The following is a 14,676-nucleotide window of genomic DNA, read 5'->3' on the forward strand; positions in this document are numbered from 1 at the left end:
AATCTCTATGCTTCACCTGAGTCCTGTATCTGAAGATCAAACCTTCTGTTCAGCTCTGGTCATTCCAAAAGGAACATTTGAAATTCCCCTGGTTCATTGAAAATCCATCTTTTTCCCTGGAAGAGGACATTCAGCCTTGCTGGGTAGTTCATTCTTGGCTGCATTCTAAGCTCTCTTGCCTTCTGGTATATTGTATTCCAAGCCCTACGAGCTTCTAATGTAGCTGCTGCTAAGTCCTGTGTGATCCTGACTGCAGCTCCACAATATTTGAACTGTGTCCTTCTGGCTGGTTGTAATATTTTCTCTTTGACTTGGGAGTTCTGGAACTTGGCTATAATATTCCTAGGGGTTGGTTTTTTGGGAACTCTTTCTCGGGGGGGATTGGTGGATTCTCTCCATTTCTATTTTGCCCTCTGCTTCTAGAATATCAGGGCAATTTTCCTGTAGTAATTCTTTGAAAATGATGTCAAGGCTCTTTTCCTGATCGTGACTTTCAGGTATTCCAATAATTTTTAAATTATCTTTTCCTAAGTCTGTTTTCCATATCAGTTGTTTTTTCAATGAGATATTTCACATTTTCTTCTAATTTTTCATTTTTTTTGTTTTGAAGTATTGATTCCTGATTTCTGTTAAATTCATCAATCTCCCTGAATTCTATTCTTTGTCTGAAGGATTTGTTCTCCTCAGAGAGTTTTCTTATCTCTTTTTCCATCTGGCCAATTTTGCTTTTTAAAAGCATTCTTCTCCTCAATAACTTTTTGAACTGTTTTATCCATTTGACCTAAGCTGGTTTTTAGCATGCTATTTTATTCAGCATTTTTTTGGATTTCCTTGACTAAGCTGCTGACTTCATTTTCATGTTTTTCCCTGCATCTCTCTCCTTTCTTTTCCCAGTTTTTCTTCCAACTCCCTCATTTGATTTTCAAAGTCTTTTTTGAGCTCTGTCATAGCCTGAGCCCAATTTCTGTTTTTCTTGGAGTCTTTAGATGCAGGAGCTTGTGCTTCCTCATCTTCAGACTGAGTATTTTGATCCTTCTTGGGTTCATTTGGAAAATATTTCTCAATAGTCTTCCTTTTGTTTCTCTGCTTGCTCATTTTCCCAGCCTGGGCCTGATTTGGGGTGCTTCCTGAGCTTTTGGGACACTCCCACAAGGGTCTCAGTGTGTGAGGCTCTGTCCTCCCTCCTGGTCTGTGAATGACCATAAGCACCCCCTCTGCCACAGGGCTAAGGTGGGGGGGGCCTGCGGTTCTATGGGGGGGGGCCCTAGACTGCGATCAGGATCTGAATGTGGTCAGAGCCTCAGAGTCCTGTTCCAGGGGCAGAGGACCAAGTTTGCAGTTTCTCTTCACTCCCCTCCCTCAGCTCAATGGGCTCATGCCCTGGGGGCTCCTGCTTATGGGCTCTGCCTGCTTCTGTTTCTGGCTCTGGGCTGTGGATAGACCAAGCTACTCTCAGTGTGCCCCGAGGGCTAGGCTCCATGTGCTCGCTCTGGCAGAGGTCCCCTGCTATTCCCCCACTTTGTGCCCAGTGCTCCTCAAGGTGCAGCTCAGGAGACTCCCCCACTGCTGTGAGCTGAGACTCCCAGCACCCTGGGGCTGCCTCCAGGAGGCTGAAGTTCTTTGGCTCTGGTGGGCCACCCCTCTGGCAGGACGTCCCTCTGACCCTGGGGGAGCAGAGCCTTTCTGCTCTTTTCCAGGTTACCTTGAGTAGGAGAACTGCCTCACTGGGTCCCTTTGTGGGTTCTGTCTCTCGAAAGTTTAGTTAGAGTCCTTAGCTGATGAGTTTTATCAGAGAGCTCCTAAGACTCATCCTTTCTTGTCGCCATCTTGGCTCTGCCCCTCTACGTCAAGACCTGTCTTTTTGCCATTTTTTGTGCCCTCACCAATTAGCACAGTCCCTGATACATAGTCAATGCTTAATAAATGTTTATTGTCAAAAAAAAAAGAAATTCCCTTCATTTACTTTTATGTATTATGTCTTTATGGGTTTGTTGTGCTTCCTGAGGACACACTACTTTTTTATGATTTGAAAAATATTTTTCCAACAGCATATAAAAATAATTTTTAACATTCATTTTTTTAAAATTTTGATTTCCATATTCTCTTCTTCCCTAGGGCATATATTTGTATCTCTAATATTCAGGAAAGTGCCTGTTATATGATACATCTTTAAAAAAAGTTTTTTTTTCATTCATCATTCATTCATTCACTCATTCATTCTTGTTAGAAATTCCCTTGACTAGAAGGGCCTAGAGGAATACTCATGAATTATTTTTATCCTCCTCTTTCATTGTTCACGCCCTAACCCAGAAAACTAAGAAAATTACTACTTTATTACCCTTCTCCCCCCCCCCCCAACTCCAAGTCTAATAAACTGGTACCCAATCCCTTGTGTTCATACATATTTATTAGAGTAAAAGAAATTTTTTTATTAAAAAAGAAATCAAATAATATAGGAAACCTATGCTAAGTGAATTAGTGTCCCATCACCAACTCTTGAAATCCCAGACTCAGTAGCCTCTAACATCATTCAGTCTCATTCTTATTGTGGTCCACTATTGTTCTCTATCCTCTCCAATGGCAATCTGGCTGCACTCTGATCCTAAGCTCCTTGCTGCCTGCCTTCTGGGAGGAGAGGACCATGAAACAACTGGCCCACTTGATCACAACAAAAAAAGGTTCCTCTGAACTATACAGTCATCTCTGCTTTAAACTATCTTCCTTGATACCCATCCTAGTATTGATGTTCTCTCCACTCTTTTCTCCTTCTCCACTCCAAACTCCAAACAAATACACAGCAATAGTTTCCCAACCCCACCCAGCTATACTTTCCCTCCTTCTTCTCCACAGGCCCTTTACAGGTTTCTCAAATCCTCCAGATTGGGAATAAAAGTTGAGTTCACTGAACTGGTCCATATTTCTTTCCCAAATCAAAGTTTGAAGTCTTGACAAACTAACAAATTAATGATGCAATATTTTTATTCTATAGATTTTAAGACTATCTACAATATTCACATCCTGCACATTATCTTTTCATACAGTGAGTTCACTCTATCAGTCTCAGCATTTCTACCTTGCAGTATCAAGCTATCCTGTTGGGATCAGTTTAAAGTTCTCACTCAGATGCCTGGGGCATCACAGAATAGTCTAAAGACCCTAATAATCCAGTAATGCCGATCAGTATTACTGAAAGATCTTCTCCCCTCTTTTCTGAGGGAAAGAACTATTTATAAGCTCAAGAATATGGGTCAGGTGGTAGATAATTGCAGGTCATTAGTGATGACCATTGAAAAGTCTATTATATAGTAGATATTTCATTCCATTATAGAATCCTATATCACTGGGGTTCATTGTGGGGGAGAAATGAATGACTCAAACCACTATCAGTCAATCAATCAATAAGCATTTATTAAGAGTCAAAGACATGACAGGAACAGTGCTAACCACTGAAGATACAAAGGAAGACAAAAGACAGTGTTTGTCTTTGAGAAGCTTACAATCTAATGGAGGAGACAACACATAGATAAATATGTACAAATGAGAAGAAATAGGAAATCATCAGCAAAAGAAGGCATTATAATTAAAATAGGTTGGGAAAAACTACCTTTAGAAGGTGAGATTTTAGATGGGACTTGAAGGAAACTGTCCAGTGTTTACTCTATAACAGGTCAGGTAGGAACTTTAAAACAAATAGCAAAGTATTTAATTATAATAGAATATCAAAGAAAATCAGGCAAGATGATCATTCTTAGTATTATTTCCCATTTATAATGAGTACAATCTTCCTCACATTAATATGCTGGTATACATATACATATATATATATATATAAATTATATATATAATATAATTATTCTCATACTTTTTTTTAGGATTTTGCAAGGCAAATGGGGTTAAGTGGCTTGCCCAAGGCTACACAGCTAGGTAATTATTAAGTGTCTGAGCCCGGATTTGAACCCAGGTACTCCTGACTCCAGGGCTGGTTCTTTATCCACTGCACCACCTAGCTGCCCCTCATACCTCTTTTTATCAGTTTTTTCTCTGAATGTAGATGGGGAGGGTAGAAGAAAAAATAAATTTACATGATAACTATTATATATTTCAAAGGAATAGCAAGTTGTATATTTGCAATTTGCAATTTCATGTGAAACATATTTCTTATATTCTATGCTATGGAAATGTTTGTTTTATTCCATAATTTAAAAATAAAAATCTACTCAAAGAAAAGGTAACAAATCTCAAAACAAACAAAACTCATACTTTGGTAGCAAATATATTGCATTATTTATGGAAGAATCCCTGTCAGAATTCTTATGTTCCCATCTTCCTAAAACTGACTGGCTCTTGTATATGTTCCCTTTTTCAGTTCATCACTTGGGTTCCAAAGCCCTCTTGCCAGGATGTCATTCCATCTCATCCCTCAGTGTCATTCATTGAATCTATATTGCTTTACACTGTATCTCTGTAATTGTTATCTACAGAAGCCCTGCCCTCTGCTGCCACTCTCCACTTCAGAAGCTGCTGATTATGGTTTCTTTATCACATTGTTTGATGCTAAAGTCTTATGTATTGATTTTGCAATTGTTACTGGGAAGTCTCATCGCTCTTTTGAAGTAAGACCTTTGGGATCAAATATTTCAGGGCCCATCAATACATTCATAGTTCTTTTGTTAGCTTCACTGCTCTCCTATGGCTTTCACACACAAGGGACTACTCAGGGAGCTTTAAAATTTCTAGAACCACTCTTCTCAATGAAAGATGTCCAGCCCTTTCTTTTAACTACTTTAGGGCAAGTGAATTTCATTCACCTCTTCTCTACCTCAGGATTCTGGCAAGGTACCTACCACTTCAATCAACAATTCCTATTGAGTTTGAGGCTGGGAATTAAAAACAAACCTTTTCTTGTGCCCTTTCAATTTCTTTTATGCCCTCCAGTAATTAGCACCCAGATTTAAGTGTCTTGAAACTTCACTAAATTTCAAGAAAACCTTAGAAACACTGGACAGAAGATATCCTTGAATGACAAGATCTTTGTGCTTTTTAAAAATTTGTTCCTCTTGAGATGCACCAATCATTCAATCAATAAACATTTGTTAAATGACTGATATAAACCAAACACTATGCTAAGTGTTAGAGATATAAAGAAAAGAAAAAGAAAACAGTATGAAAGGAGGCTGAACAAGTGTTCAGAAGGAGAATATAAGGGTTTCTTTTCTAGCACTGAGGAAGAATTCTGTTCTTAGTCCATGCTTGGATCTTGGTCGAAGTCCTGGGTAACAGTTCAAGAGCAAGAAAGAGTATCAGCACACCAGAACTTGTGACCTCAGTGGAATAGGGATCCTCCTCTTGGTTCCAAAGCAGAAATTGAGTGCTTGGAGTCAGAGCACAGGCCAGGACAGAATAAAACCATGAAAGAACCAAAAACACACAGGCCTCTAAAAGTATCTCTGAAAACATCTGCACAAGCCCTCCGGAAACTTGGGACAGTATGCTCTCCATCGTGGAAGCAAAATCCTACTTTTACAAGGAGTTAAAAGTCAAGAAATAAGCTGGGGAAATGAACAAACTGCAGAAAATTTTCTGACTATAGAAAGTTACTATGGTGACAAGGAAAAACAAAACATTCAGAATAAGAAAACAAAATCAAAGTTCCTCCATCCAAAACCCCCAAGAAAAAAAAAATGTGAATTGGTTTTAGGCCATGGAAGAGCTCAAAAAGCATTTTGAAAAATCAAGTAAGAGAGATGGAGGAAAAATAGGGAAGAGAAATAGGAGGGATGGAAAAAAATCATGAAAAGTAAGTCAATAAGTAGTCACAGAAAAGTAACACCTTAAAAATCAGATAAAAGTCAGTTTTAAAAAGATGTCTAAAAAGTCAATGAGAAGAATGTTTTAAGAAGAATTGACCAAATGGACAAAGAATCACAAAAATTCAATGAAGAAAAAAGCTTAAAAAGTAAAATTGGCCAAGTAGAAAAGGAGATCCAAAAGCTTACTGAAGAAAATCCTTAAAAATTAGAATTGACAAATGGAAACTATTTTATGAGAAATAAAAAAAACCCCAATAAAACAAAACCGAAAGAATGAAAAAAAAAAGACAATGCTAAATATCCTCATTGGAAAAACAACTGACCTGGAAAATAGATTCACGAGAGATCATTTAAAAACTATTAGACTACCTGAAAACCATGATCAAAAAAAAGAGCCTAGACATAATCTTTCAAGAATTATCAAGGAAAATTGCCCTAATACATTATACCAGAAGGGAAAATAGAAATAAAAAGAATCCACCTGAAAGAGATCCCAAAATGAAAACTCCCAGGAATATAGCCAAATTCCAGAGCTCAGATCAAGGAGAAAATATTGCAAGCAACCAGAAAGAAATAATTCAAATATCATAGGACCACACTCAGGATAATACAAAATTTAGAAACTTCTATATTTAAGGTTCAGAGGATTAGGAATATGATATTCTGGAGGGCAAAGGAACTAAGATTACAACCAAGAATCAACTATACATATAATCTTTCAGGGGAAAACAAGAAAAGGGAGTCATAATGAACTCAATAAAGTTAAACTGTTTACATTCCTTTAGTTTTCTCATTATTAAGGTAGTTAGAGGGAGTATATTTAGACAAAGGGCAAAGATGTGAGTTGAATATGAAGGAATGATATCTAAAAAGATAAAAGTAAGGGCTGAGAGAGGAATGTACTGGGTTAAAGGGAAAGGGAGAGGTTAAATGGAATAAATCATTGCACATAAAAAAGGCAACTGGGGAAAGTTGGGGTGAAGAGTAGGTGAATCTTTCATCAAAATTGGCTCAAAGAGGGAATAACATACATGGTCAATTGGGTATAAAAATCTGTCTTACCCTAAGGAGAATAGGGGGGGAAGAGGAAAAGAGAAGGGGATTGAGAGGAGGGAGGGTAGATTGGGGAAGGAATAAGTAGAAGCAAAACACTTTTGAAAAGGAACTGGGCAAAAGCAGAAAGAGAATGGAATAAATGGGGATGAGGGTGTATGAGATGAAGGAAAAATATAATTAGAAATAATAAATATGAAAAATTTTGAAGCAGGTTTCTCTGATAAAGGTCTCATTTCTCAAACATATAGAGAACCAAGTGAAATTTTTAAAAGAGCCAGTTATTTATAGTCATATGAAAATGTTCTATCTCACTATTGATTGGATAAATACATATTAAAACAATTCTGAGGCATTACCTCTTACCTAATAGATTGGCTGATAGGACAGAAAGGGAAAATGATGAATGTTGGAGAAGATGTGGGAAAAATAAGACATTAATACCTTGTTGGTGAGTTGTGAATTGATCCGACTATTCTGTAGAGCAATTTGGAACTATTCCCAAAAGGTTATAAAACTATGTATACCTTTTAACCTAGCAATACCACTACTAGATCTGTGTCTCAAAAGAGATTTAAAAGAAGAAAAAAATAATATTGAAAATATTTATAGAAGCTCTTCTCTAGTGGCAAAGTATGAGAAACTGAGGGGATACTCATCAATTGGGAATGACTGGACAAATTGTGGTATGTGATTTTGATGAAATACTATTGTGCTGCTAAGAAATGATGAGCACTATGCTCTCAGAAAAAAACTTGGAAAGACTTAAATGAGATGATCCAAAATGAAATGTATTTTATGCAAAGTAGCAACAATATTGTAAGATGAAATATGGGAAGGAACCAAGCTATGAAGAAATTTCATTGCCATATGTAGACAACACATGAATTGGAATCTTAAGACATTTAGTTGTGTCCTTTAAGGAAAAGTAGCCCCAGTATAAAGATATAATCCCTGGAAGCATACTGGTAATTTATTTCATCCTCATCAGAATACTGGTTCATTTTATCTTCACAGTGGTTATTTTTAGAGAAGAACTGGTTAGTTGCAATGTACAAATGGGAATTTTTGGAGTGCTGTCTTCTATTGTCTTCCACTAATTAATACAACCTTACTTTCATGGGTCATGGCAAACACTGGTGCATGGGTGAGGCAGTTAATTAGGTCCTTGAAGGCCTGATCATATCTCTCATTCCAGTAATCTCCAAAGGACACCCACAGATCAAGGCTGCAATGTTCTCTTTGTCTGAGTCACAGCTTCTGAATTTCTACCCTTTTCTGTGGTTCCTTCTTACCTGATCTTCAAAATTTTGAAATGATAGTTTAATTTTCTGCAGATCTGCTAAATTTTGGAAATTATTTTAGTTCCATTACAAGCAACAAATGATTACAGGGCATTATTCTGGAGAGGCAGGGTAGTATACAGTGGATAAGAGCATTGGAGTCAATGGACCTTGGTTCAATAACCAAATCCACTACTTACTACTTATGTGACCTTGTTCAAGTAATCACAAAAACTTTCAGGACTACAGTTTCTTTATTTGTCAAATGAGAAAGTTAGAAACTATATCTTCTAAAGTCCCTTCCATCACTAAATCTATGATTTTAAAGAGTACTAGACTTTGAATCGGCAAGTTGGGTGTTAGAAATACCCTAGGTAAAGCAACACTGATCTAGAACCTTTTTTTGATCCTCAATATCTAGAGTCATCATGAAAGGCTCTCAAGGCTACTGAGCTCAGTCCATCTTCTTTTTTGATCTGCTATTTCTATGATTATACTTCCTGATCCTGTTCTCTTTCCTAATCTCTTTTGTTTATTCCTTCACTTGCATCCTCTTATACTGTGTTGCCCTATGGGAGAAACTCATTTTTATACTCTTTCTAGATTGTTATGCTTGATGACTCATGATCATCTTGCAATATTTTAAAAGAACCCTATGTTTTCATCTCTACTCATCCTGTTAAAATCTAGACCAAAGTCATTCACCATTTGTGCCAATTTTTGCACTGATCATTCATTTATGCAAGTGATAAGGCCTAGATACACACGTATACCTTACTATCTACAGGCATATGCATATATATATATATATATATATATATAAATATATATATATACAATTTTTTAAAATTAAAAGATGAGTTCTACAGATTGTCTACCTATCTGTGTATTGTAGTTAATATAGCCTGGACAATAGGCAGTTTTCATTTAATTTTTTTGCAAGTGAACTTTAATTTATTATCACTATTATTATAATAATTTTGTTATAAGAGTAAACATAACCCCCCCTTAAGAAGATGAGAAACCTCAATAATAGTGAGAGAGAGAGAAAAAAAAATTATACTTCAGTCTGTGTTCAGATTCCAATGGCTCTGACACTGGGGTGAGTTGCTTTCTTTATTATAAGTCCACCAGAGAAGTTGCTTCAATATTTTTTCCACAGTTGCTATTACTAGCTGTATTTCCCTCTACTCTATTCCTCCCCACTCTCATTTATTCTATATTCTCTCTCCTTTCATCCTGGCCCTATCCAAAAGTGTGGTGTATCTGAGTACCCTCTCCCTCAATCTTCCCTCTCTTCTATCACCTACTCCCCCTTCCCTCCTCCCCTATTTCCCCTTATCCCATCTCTTTCTTCTCATTTTTCTCTAGGGTAAGATAGATTTCTATACCCTATTAAGTGTGTTTGTTATTTCTAATCTGAGCCATGTCTGATGAGAATGAAGGCTCACTCCTTCCCCCTTGACTTCCCCCTTTCCACTCCATTGAAAAAGCTTTTTCTTGACTCTTATGTGAAATTTCTTAGCTTCTTCTTCTTCATCTCCTTTCTTTTCCTCCCAGTACTTTTCCTTTATCATCCATTGATTCCATCTTTTTACTATACTATACCATTATATTCTACTCCTTTCTGTGTCCTGTCTATATATGCTCCTTCTAACAGCTCGTATAAATGAGAAAGTTCATATAAGTTATCAGTACCTTCTTCCCATGCAGGAATACAAGCAGTTCAACATGATTAAGGTCCTCATAGTTAGTCCTTCTCATCCACCCCCTTTATGGTTCACCCAAGTCCTATACTTGGAGATCAAACTTTCTGTTCAGCTCTGGTTATTTCAATAGGAAAGTTTGAAAGTCTCCTATTTCACCTGAAAGTCCATCTTTTCCCCTGAAAGAGGATGTTCACTTTTTCTGGGTAGTTGATTCTCATTGTAAACCGAGATCTTTTGCCTTCCAGAATATCATATTACAATCTCTATGAGTCTTTAATGTAAATGCTGCCAGATCCTGTGTAATCCTGACTACAGAGCCATGGTAGTTGAATTGTTTGTTTCTGGCAGCTTTAACATTTTTTTTTAGGTTTTTGCAAGGCAAATGGGGTTAAGTGTCTTGTTCAAGGCCACATAGCTAGGTAATTATTAAGTATTTGAGACCAGATTTGAACCTAGGTACTCCTGACTCCAGGGCCGGTGCTTTATCCACTGTGCCACCTAGCTGCCCCAGCTTTTAGAATTTTCTCTTTAATTTGGGAGGTTTGGAATTTGGCTACAATATTTGTAGAAGTTTTTCTTTGGGGATCTCTTTCAGGAGGTGATGTTGAATTCCCTCAATTTCTATTTTACCCTTTGGTTCTAGGATCTCAGGGCAATCTTGCTATATTATTTCTTGAAGAATGAAGTCTAGGCTATTTTCCTGTTTGTGGCTTTCAGGTAGCCCAATAATTTTAAAATTATTTCTTCTGGGTCTGTTTTGTGAGGGTTGGTTGTTTTTCCAATGAGATATTTCACATTTTCTCTAATTTCTGGCTTTTTTTTGGAAGAGTTTTATTTCTTCCTGATTTCTTGCAAAATCATCAGCTTCGTTTAGTTCCATTCTGCATTTGAAGGAGTTATTTTCTTCAAAGAGCTTTTTTATCTCTTTTTCCAGCTGGCTAGTTCTGCTTTTTAAGGCATTCTTCTCCTCATTTACCTTTTGATTTGCTTTTTTCCATTTGGCCTAAACTGGTTTTAACATATTATTTTCTTCAGTATTTCTTTATATTTCTTTCACTAAGCTGCTGATTTGGTTTGCATGATTTTTCTGCATTGCTCTCATTTCTCCTCCCAATTTTCTCTCTACCTCTCTTAATTGCTTTTCAAAATCTTTTTTGAACTCATCCATGGTCTGAGCCCATTTTCTATTTCTCTTGGAGGTTTTGGATATGGAAGCTTCGATTTTATCATCATCTGGGCATGTGTTTTGATCTTCCATGGGGCTAAAGTAATTCTTTATGGTCAGATTCTTCTTTCTCTGTTGTTTACTCATTTCCTCAGCCCAAGCCTAATTTACAGCACTTCCAAGGATTTGGGGTTGGGGGGGGGCACATCCCCCTGGAACCTTTGTTCCTCCAAGGTCTTATGTTCTCTTACCTGTGCTTTCATATGTATAGCACAGCACTTCCCTCTGCCCTGGAGCTATAAGGAGGAGTCCTGCTCAGCTATCTTAGTATGGAAGCCCAAACTGCAACCTGGATCTGAGTGTGGGCAAACAGCTGAGTCCTACCCTGAGAGAGAGCAGAGAAATTTCTGCAGTCTTCCCTGATCCTCATACCATCTGTGGGCTGTGCTTTGGAGGTACAGGCTGCTTTCTCCAGATTCTCATTGCAGGTTCTGTGGTTTGTGCTCCCTCACTCCACATTTATTCTGGTGTAGCAGAATTCTCTCCCTGCCCCTTCAAGCTGTTCCAGGGCTGTGCTGTGACCTGGGCTTTTTCCAACTCCCAGTCCTGGTGAAACATACCTTTCCTACAGAACTTCTAAGTTATCTTGGACTGGGAAAATGTATCACTCAGTCTTTCTGTGAGTTCTGCCCCTTTAAATTTTGGCTAGAGTCATAATTTGACAGCTTTTGGAGTTTTGGAGGGAAGGAGTTCCTTGGAAATACTGCCTTCATGCTGCCATCTTGGCTTCACCCCCCCTTCATTTACTTTCTTATGTTTTTTTTTTTGGAAGGCAAATGGGGTTAAGTGGCTTGCCTAAGGCCACACAGCTAGGTAATTATTAAGTGTCTGGGACTTGATTTGAACCCAGGTACTCCTGACTCCAAGGCTGGTGCTTTATCCACTACATCACCTAGCCGCCCCCCTTCATTTACTTTCTAAGCAAGCCATTAATAAGTTTTAATTTCACCATTTCAATAGTTTAATTCCCACTTAACAGATAGATTCTTTTGTGGTTATATCCCTTCCTGTTAGAAGCAATACAATGTTTAAGTCATAATTTTGCCAATGGACAGTCATCCTTGTTCAGTTGGAGTGTGAAAAATTGGCCCAGAGCTATGAAGTGAACTTTTAGCTAATGGTAGTCACCTAGGATCTTAGATTTAGGTAGAAGGAATCTTAGAGGTAATTGAATACAGCTTCTATTTTATTTTACAGATGAGAAAACTGAGACTTGCTTGAATATGTGCCTTTCTATATTTGAAGTTCTTATCTCCCTAAATTCCAAATCATCTTCATCCATTCTGTGAGAATTATCATGTTTTCAGTGTAATGGAAAAGAGTGTTTATATCTGTCATGGATATTTCTGGCCTATACTAAAGCCCTGAGCTCTTAGTTGCCCAGAATAGCCACAGAGCTCTGACTGGTGGGATCTTGCTTTGTATTTATTAACACACAGGCTAATGAGAGGACTGTCTGTCTATACCTGAAACATAATAATAGCTAGCTTTTGCATAGTACTTTAAATAACTTTGGGAGAGTGGTATCATTTTTATCTTTATTTTATAAAATGGGGAAAGAGAAGTAGAGAGAGATTAAGTGATTTGCCCTGGATCACATGGCTTGAATTTGAATTTAAACTCTGGTCTTTCTGATTCTAGACCCAGTTCTCTCTATCCATTGCAAATTACTGTATCATATGATTGCTCAGTTTTTTGTTGTTATTGTTTTATTTTTATTTTTAAATTATTATTATTTGATGAAGAAATTGAGACCTAGGGAAATTAGATGACTCATTCTAAGTAAAGGTCAATTAGAAAATGTTCTCTACCTCTTCTCCTTCTTCATTCCTTTCCTTTTTCTTTATTTCTTTGCTTCCTTCTTTTCTTCCTTCCTTTCTTCCATTTTTAATTCACTTTTTTTTCCTTTCTTCCTTCATAACTAAAAGTAAAGTAAAGTGGTTATTTATAGGAATGATTTTGACCTGATCTATGTCCAATCTAGGCAGTTTTCCCTTCTGGAGGCAACTCCTGGGATCTCAGACTTAGCTTAGCCCACTGTTGCTCAGATCTCCTGAACTCAAGAGAATCATCAACCCCCCAGTAGATGAAATTATAGCATTTCACTAAGATTGAATATACCATGATAAACTCATTTAGCATTAACTCATTTATTTACCAAGGACTTTAGTAGGCCATCAGTAAATTGCTGTTAGTAGCCATATTGATGGAGGACTCAGGGGCTGAAGCATCTACAGAGAGAGATAGGTTCAGTTTCTTTGATATTTCTGCATGAAAATTGCTTTCTTATTTAAAGCATCAAAGAAGGGTAGGTAATCTTTGTGTGAGGGTTTAAGTGCTGCTATGCCTTGGACTTTTTGACTTGCTAATTCTTTAGTGGTACTTCTGTGGTTGGTGTTGGTTGTATGATGTTTGTGCTTTGTAATTAAAGTGGATCATGTCACATTCATGATGATATGACTTGCACATTATGTTAATTATAGCGAATGGACTGTTGTGCAAAACATCCTTCTCACAACCATGTCCAGAACCATATCATTTCCTGACCTGATTTGAAAGGAAACAGATCTACTAATGATATCTGGAAGCTATAGTAGTCCTTGGCCTTGTGGATATGAAAGGGATATCTATCCCTATCAGTGAGGTACTTTGGAATCCAATACACCAGGCAAAGCACCAGCATGTGATTATCTGGTGACAAATTTGCAACAATAGGGCTTATGTCTCTCAATGAGCTAATCATCAGTATATACTATATTCCCATTGGAACCCAAAGACTTTGGTTTCCCAGAAGTTGCCCAGTATGTCATAGGAATAATACCACTGTACCACTGTTTGGTTTCATTTATGGTCAGAACTAAGATGGTATCTGATTGTCTTTGAGCCTCCAACTTTCATTCTTGATTAATGAAAACATAACTGGCCCCCTTTCCAAAAGGCTTTCAGAGAACATTGCTATTCCTGGGACTCTTGGGCTAAAGACCCTTGGTTATCTTCCCTGGGACTTGATGGGAAATGGTAGTCAAGTTGATGGCAGTCTAACTTGGTTTCTCAATAGCAGGGATTAGGGTGGGAGAAAAGGAGAAAATTCAGAATTTAAGATGTAAGATGGTGGCAATTTGATTTGATCTACTTTGCATACGGTACTCCTATTTTTCCATAGGTTATTTTGTTGCTACACCTAGGCTACCAAACCTGCTCCCATAAATGGCCAGTGGTCTTCAATTGGTGGTGGTCATTGCTCTTTTCTGGTTCTCTCCCCCCTTTTTTGCAGGAGATTAGTTCATATTTGTTATCTTTCCTAGAAGACGCACGACAGTTCATCATTAGCTCTACTTCCCTACATCTTTGGTACTTCTGTGTATGTTCTTTGATGGTTTTTCAGTTGTAGAGAGAGAGAGAGAGATAGAAGAAGATTAGGTTCCCTTGAGCCAAGTTTCACAGAAAAATTGTAAAACTCAAACAAGATCATTCCCAAATATGGACTTAATGGAATTTTATATTTTTCATTCCTTTAACCAACAAGTACTTCTGTAGGTGAAGCCCTGTGCTAATAGCTGTGGGCTACAGATGGCTCAAAGACAGGGTCCATTTTA

This window comes from Macrotis lagotis, chromosome 5, assembly GCF_037893015.1.
Source record: "Macrotis lagotis isolate mMagLag1 chromosome 5, bilby.v1.9.chrom.fasta, whole genome shotgun sequence".
NCBI classification, from domain to species: Eukaryota; Metazoa; Chordata; class Mammalia; order Peramelemorphia; family Peramelidae; genus Macrotis; species Macrotis lagotis.